This window comes from Scyliorhinus torazame, chromosome 19, assembly GCF_047496885.1.
Source record: "Scyliorhinus torazame isolate Kashiwa2021f chromosome 19, sScyTor2.1, whole genome shotgun sequence".
Lineage (NCBI taxonomy): Eukaryota > Metazoa > Chordata > Chondrichthyes > Carcharhiniformes > Scyliorhinidae > Scyliorhinus > Scyliorhinus torazame.
In genome coordinates this window covers 20,610,212-20,617,612 of record NC_092725.1, presented here as the reverse complement: position 1 = coordinate 20,617,612, position 7,401 = coordinate 20,610,212, and the positions used below count along the sequence as shown (strand labels likewise).

Sequence of the window (7,401 nt, the reverse complement as noted above, 5' to 3'; positions counted from 1 at the left end):
GGGCCGAATGGCCTCCTCCTGCACTGTAAATTCTATGAATCTATGGTGTCCGAAAGGAGGACAGGTCAAAGTTTTTATATTCTGGGAAAGGTACATTTCAAAGTAGGATGAGGACAAGGGGAAAAGATGAAAGAGGAATAAAATGTTTAAAGAGAGTTTGGGAGCTGTGTTGGGTTTGGACAGGCAAGGCCTCCCGCAATGTGCTCGGTGCTCGAGAGAGGAGTAGAAAGAAGCACAAGTGAAGCAGGTTTCCAGTCAACCCAGGATTTACACAGCAAAGTGCAAGCGGGAGAAATCCTTGCACATCCCTCGCCGTCAGCAACATGGGTACCCGTGTGGTAAAATTACCGGAATTAAAAAAATATATATAAATATCTGTAAGGGGCGGTTGCCTAAAAGGGTGTTTATTTGTGAGCCCCAAAGAGGAATATTTTCGGGAGAATGTTGCGCAAGGATCAATTGACCTGTGCACACATATACCTGTACACACTTATACCTCTACACACATATACCTGTACACACATATACCTGTACACACTTATACCCCTACACACATATACCTGTACACACTTATACCTCCACACACATATACCTGTACACACATATACCTCTACACACATATACCTGTACACACATATACCTCCACACACATATACCTGTACACACTTATACCTCTACACACATATACCTGTACACACTTATACCTCTACACACATATACCTGTACACACTTATACCCCTACACACATATACCTGTACACACTTATACCTCCACACACATATACCTGTACACACATATACCTCTACACACATATACCTGTACACACATATACCTCCACACACATATACCTGTACACACTTATACCTCTACACACATACACCTGTACACATATACCTGTACACACATATACCTGTACACACATATACCTGTCCACATATACCTGTACACACATATACCTGTACACACTTATACCTCTACACACATATACCTGTACACACTTATACCTCTACACACATACACCTGTACACATATACCTGTACACACATATACCTGTACTCACATATACCTGTACTCACATATACCTGTGCACACTTATACCTCTACACACATATACCTGTACTCACATATACCTGTGCACACTTATACCTCTACACACATATACCTGTACACACATGTACCTGTACACACATGTACCTGTGCACACATGTACCTGTACTCACATGTACCTGCACTCATATACCTGTACTCACATATACCTGTACTCACATGTACCTGTACTCACATGTACCTGTACTCACATATACCTGTACACACATATACCTGTACTCACATATACCTGTACTCACATATACCTGTACACACATATACCTGTACTCACATGTACCTGTACACACTTATACCTCGACACACATATACCTGTACACACATATACCTGTACACACATATACCTGTACTCACATGTACCTGTACTCACATATACCTGTACACACATATACCTGTACTCACATATACCTGTACTCACATATACCTGTACACACATATACCTGTACTCACATGTACCTGTACACACTTATACCTCGACACACATATACCTGTACACATATACCTGTGCACACATGTACCTGTGCACACATGTACCTGTACTCACATATACCTGTACTCACATGTACCTGTACACACATATAACTGTACTCACATGTACCTGTACACACTTATACCTGCACACACATATACCTGTACTCACATATACCTGTACTCACATATAACTGTACACACATATACCTGTCATCACATATACCTGTGCACACATGTACCTGTACTCACATGTACCTGTACACACATATACCTGTACACACATATAACTGTACTCACATATACCTGTACACACATAGGGGCTGTTTAGCACAGGGCTAAATCGCTGGTTTAGAAAGCAGACCAAGGCATGCCAGCAGCACGGTTCAATTCCTGTAACAGCCTCCCCGAACAGGTGCCGGAATGTGGCGACTAGGGGCTTTTCGCAGTAACTTCATTTGAAGCCTACTTGTGACAATAAGCGATTTTCATTTAAAGGGGCCACACGGTAGCATTGTGGATAGCACAATTGCTTCACAGCTCCAGTGTCCCAGGTTCGATTCCCCGCTGGGTCACTGTCTGTGCGGAGTCTGCACATCCTCCCTGTGTGTGCGTGGGTTTCCTCCGGGTGCTCCGGTTTCCTCCCACAGTCCAAAGATGTGCAGGTTAGGTGGATTGGCCGTGATAAATTGCCCTTAGTGTCCAAAATTGCCCTTAGCGTTGGGTGGGGTTACTGGGTTATGGGGATAGGGTGGAGGTGTTGACCTTGGGTAGGGTGCTCTTTCCAAGAACCGGTGCAGACTTGATGGGCCGAATGGCCTCCTTCTGCACTGTAAATTCTATGATAATCTATGATATACCTGTACTCACATATACCTGTACACACATATAACTGTACTCACATATACCTGTACACACATATACCTGTACACACATATACCTGTACACACATATACCTGTACTCACATATACCTGTACACACATATACCTGTACACACATATACCTGTACACACATATAACTGTACTCACATATACCTGTACACACATATACCTGTACACACATATACCTGTACACACATATACCTGTACTCACATATACCTGCACACACATATACCTGCACACACATATACCGGAACACACATATACCGGCACACACATATACCTGTACTCACATATACCTGTACTCACATATACCTGCACTCACATATACCTGTACTCACATATACCTGCACTCACATATACCTGTACTCACATATACCTGTACACACATATAACTGTACTCACATATACCTGTACTCACATATACCTGTACACACATATACCTGCACACACATATACCTGCACACACATATACCGGCACACACATATACCGGCACACACATATACCTGTACTCACATATACCTGTACTCACATATACCTGCACTCACATATACCTGTACTCACATATACCTGTACACACATATAACTGTACTCACATATACCTGTACACACATATACCTGCACACACATATACCGGCACACACATATACCTGTACTCACATATACCTGTACTCACATATACCTGCACTCACATATACCTGTACTCACATATACCTGTACACACATATAACTGTACTCACATATACCTGTACACACATATACCTGTACTCACATATACCTGTACACACATATAACTGTACACACATATACCTGTACACACATATACCTGCACACACATATACCTGCACTCACATATACCTGTACTCACATATACCTGCACACACATATACCTGCACACACATATACCTGCACTCACATATACCTGTACTCACATATAACTGTACTCACATATACCTGTACACACATATACCTGTACACACATATACCTGTACACACATATACCTGTACACACATATACCTGCACACACATATTCAAAGAACAGGAAATATGAAGACAATGGAGAAATACAATATTCACAGTCCGCACATCAAATGGAATTAATAAATGGTGTTCAATTTGTGACAACCCCAGTTAGATCACACTGGGAGCACTGTACTCAGTTCTGGTCTCCATATCCCTCAGTTAGACCACGCTGGGAGCACTGTGCACAGTTCAGGTCTCCATATCCCTCAGTTAGACCACACTGGGAGCACTGTGCATAGTTCTGGTCTCCATATCCCTCAGTTAGACCACACTAGGAGCACTGGCACAGTTGATGTCTCCATATCCCTCAGTTAGACCACACTGGGAGCACTGTGCACAGTTGATGTCTCCATATCCCTCAGTTAGACCACACTGGGAGCACTGCACAATTCTGGTCTCCATATCCCTCAGTTAGACCACACTGGGAGCACTGTGCACAGTTGATGTCTCCATATCCCTCAGTTAGACCACACTGGGAGCACTGCACAGTTCTGGTATCCATATCCCTCGGTTAGACCACACTGGGAGCACTGTGCACAGTTGATGTCTCCATATCCCTCAGTTAGACCACACTGGGAGCACTGTGCACAGTTCTGGTCTCCATATCCCTCAGTTAGACCACACTGGGAGCACTGTGCACAGTTCTGGTCTCCATATCCCTCAGTTCTGGTCCCCATATCCCTCCGGGTGCTCCGGTTTCCTCCCACAGTCCAAAGATGTGCAGATTAGGTGGATCGGCCATGATAAATTGCCCTTAGTGTCCAAAATTGACCTTAGTGTTGGGTGGGGTTACTGGGTTATGGGGATAGGGTGGAGGTGTTGACCTTGGGTAGGGTGCTCTTTCCAAGAGCCGGTGCAGACTTGATGGGCCGAATGGCCTCCTTCTGCGCTGTAAATTCTATGATAATCTATGATATACCTGTACTCACATATACCTGTACACACATATACCTGTACACACATATACCTGTACTCACATATAACTGTACTCACATATACCTGTACACACATATACCTGTACACACATATACCTGCACACACATATTCAAAGAACAGGAAATATGAAGACATTGGAGAAATACAATATTCACAGTCCGCACATCAAGTGGAATTAATAAATGGTGTTCAATTTGTGACAACCCCAGTTAGATCACACTGGGAGCACTGTACTCAGTTCTGGTCTCCATATCCCTCAGTTAGACCACGCTGGGAGCACTGTGCACAGTTCAGGTCTCCATATCCCTCAGTTAGACCACACCGGGAGCACTGTGCATAGTTCTGGTCTCCATATCCCTCAGTTAGACCACACTAGGAGCACTGTGCACAGTTCCGGTCTCCATGTCCCTCGGTTAGACCACACTGGGAGCACTGTGCACAGTTCTGGTCTCCATGTCCCTCAGTTAGACCACACTGGGAGCACTGTGCACAGTTCTGGTCTCCATAACCCTCGGTTAGACCACACTGGGAGCACTGTGCCCAGTTCTGGTCTCCATATCCCTCAGTTAGACCACACTGGGAGCACTGTCCAGGTCTCCATATCCCTCAGTTAGACCACACTGGGAGCACTGCACAGTTCTGGTCTCCATATCCCTCGGTTAGACCACACTGGGAGCACTGTGTACAGTTCTAGCCACGATTGTAAAAGAAATAGAGATATTGTATGAGCAGCAAAAGATTCTAAGACGAATTCCAGAAATGCGAGGTAACACCTATCCTCGTTCTTTCTGAGTTTCCGCAGTTTCATTTTGGGGCCAATCGGCCTGTTGGAGCAGCATGAGTGTGAAAACAGGAAGTGATGTCGGCAGCATGGGTGTGAAAACAGGAAGTGATGGCGGCAGCATGAGTGTGAAAACAGGAAGTGATGGCGGCAGCATGGGTGTGAAAACAGGAAGTGATGTCGGCAGCATGGGTGTGAAAACAGGAAGTGATGGCGGCAGCATGAGTGTGAAAACAGGAAGTGATGGCGGCAGCATGGGTGTGAAAACAGGAAGTGATGTCGGCAGCATGGGTGTGAAAACAGGAAGTGTTGGCGGCAGCATGAGTGTGAAAACAGGAAGTGATGGCGGCAGCATGAGTGTGAAAACAGGAAGTGATGGCGGCAGCATGAGTGCAGAAAGTCAAGCCTTTTGTTTACAATTCCACCGGCCTATTGATTAAGCGCTACTTCCAGTCCAAACCGCCGCGCTACGTAGTCAAAGCAGGTGATTTGACAAATCCACTGGTGATCGGTGGCACAGACATCATTGTTCCATTTTTTTGGGTCGAAGCGCGCTCCTTTGGTGACGCATCGCTCCACTCCAATATTGTTTGGCTCCCCTCTGGCCCAGTACCTGTGGGGAAAGAGCAGCGAATGAGGAACTCTCAATGGGTTCGCTGCCAGGGGAATGGCAGAAATCCTTTCCTGCTGGTTGATTCACACCCTCTCCCAACTCCTCCCCAATCTGCTCTGTCGTGCCAGTGTGGTGGTCTCACTCGGTGTGTGCTGAGTGTAGGAATTTCAGACATATTGTACTATATGTGTTTGGTGCAGCAAGGTCAGTGTGTGACCGCTGCAGTCACGGTTTTACAGAATCCTGGTTTGAAAGGCAGATGGGATTTTTGGAAACAGAGTTGCAATTAAAGCATCGTAAAAGTAAGATCATAATTCACTCCAGCCGTGAATACTGTTTGCTGAAGTTGGGCTTCTGGAATTTTGTTTATATTTAGAGTGTTCTTTGGTGAGTTGATAATTAGAGACTTTCTGTTTAGTTTTAGTAAAGTGATGTAGTAAATGGGAGGAGTCGGGGCTAAAGCAGCCAGGTGTTGAGTTTCCAGTTGAAAAGTTTAGTTTTAGATTCAGATGTAAACAGACAGGTAGCTGCTCTCAACACACAGTGAGGTTAGATCCATCTGTTTGTGGGCAGGACAGACTCACAGTTTCTGTCAAAACAGTTCAGTTAAAGATGTGCCTGTGGACAAGTCAGAACCGGCTGATCTTAACGCAGTGAATTGAAGATTTGCCTCTGTACAGGTCAGGAGAAATAGCTCAGACTGGCAGCCTAGACAGTAGTGTTATGGGTGAGGCATTTTCAGAACCCCAAAATGTATCATGGAGTCCAACCAACCTCCCCCTTTAGTGTATTGTTGCTTTTCCTAGCACACGGCTTGTTCCCCAGGCGTGGGATTACAATTATGGACACGTGGGTTTTCAAACACAAAACACTGTTTATTCCATGAACTCAACTTAACATCTTAAATAAACATTGGGTCTCTTATCACCCCTTACTTCAAAGATAACTCAGAAAATATTGCAACAGTAAAACTTCCTCAAAATGTTCCTTCAAACTTCCAAGAGACTTAACATCTTGAAACAGAATCAGATCAGGTTAAAGGCTTCACTGTTATAAGTTTAAATCACCCAAATGATCCAGAGATAGTCTTTCATGGCAGAGATCCAGCTCACTGCAAACACAGACACTCCCAAGCTCTTTTCAAACTGCAAAACTAAACTGCAAAATGGCTGACCTGACCTCAGCTCCACCCACTCTCTGTCACCACTGTTTTCTTAAAGGTACATTGCTTAAACATCCATGTCTTAAAGGTACTCTCACATGACAGTAGTTTGAGACAGGCAAGAATCTGCAGCTGGTTCTTGAAGGATATCGCTGCCTGAAAGCGGGGTGTCCAACACATCTCTTTACAGCAAGTAGTTCCCAGTCTGCCAACTGCATTTAAAAGTGGATTGCGACCGGAGATGGGTTTTGTTTGAGTGGGGATAAAGATAGCAATTCGGGATTTTCATTGTGTTGTTCAGCATTGTTTGGTAATTGTAAGATATTTTTCTTCATGAGGTTAACATCAGTGATAACATTTGGTTTAATCTACCCAGTGTGCGTGAAATCACTCCTGGAGCAAAATAGTTTTTCCTCACACTCTTACAATTA

The 7,401-nt window shown here is 44.4% G+C and overlaps 1 long non-coding RNA gene across 1 annotated transcript; it reads right to left on the bottom strand.

The window, feature by feature from the left end:
- Positions 1-388: 388 nt before the first annotated feature.
- LOC140396042 (uncharacterized) lies at positions 389-5,616 on the bottom strand. The gene is made up of 2 exons (XR_011936433.1): positions 609-5,616; positions 389-528 (listed from the first exon to the last, which is right to left on the bottom strand). It is a non-coding gene; the product is annotated as an uncharacterized lncRNA (long non-coding RNA).
- Positions 5,617-7,401: the final 1,785 nt, after the last annotated feature.